Raw genomic sequence first — 500 nt, forward strand, 5'->3', positions numbered from 1 at the left:
ACTAGGGCTAACACTGATGACATCACAGACAGACCAGCTGACAGAAGCATCTGAATAATTAATTAGAAGAAAAACATAACTAAAGCTGCACGAGAAGCGCGTTGAGGTGTGAGGCGGCCACGTAGATTCGCAGATTCTGGAGTTCTGCCGGTGCGGCTGTGAATTTGCCACGCCCTTCGGATGCTGCAGAAAGTTGTTAATTATCACTTCCTGTGTCCCCTTTGTGGCGTTACATAGCACTTGGCGCTGTGACTATAACTGAATATTGGCAAGTCGATATGTTCAGGGCGCGACAGTTATCAAGCACGTAAAGTTTTTTGCAGATGTGAGCATGTACACTGAAGTTACGACAACTTCCGTGTCATGGCGAAGACTTGATCTCTGACGCCACGCCACGGACACGCCCATTGACGAAAACTTGCAAATAGCACAACTTTTCATCTTCAATGCCTTTAGAAGGCACAGCAGAAATTTGAGGTCGGTCGGACTAAATCCCTAGG

Source organism: Micropterus dolomieu, linkage group LG19, assembly GCF_021292245.1.
Source record: "Micropterus dolomieu isolate WLL.071019.BEF.003 ecotype Adirondacks linkage group LG19, ASM2129224v1, whole genome shotgun sequence".
Classification (NCBI taxonomy): Eukaryota; Metazoa; Chordata; class Actinopteri; order Centrarchiformes; family Centrarchidae; genus Micropterus; species Micropterus dolomieu.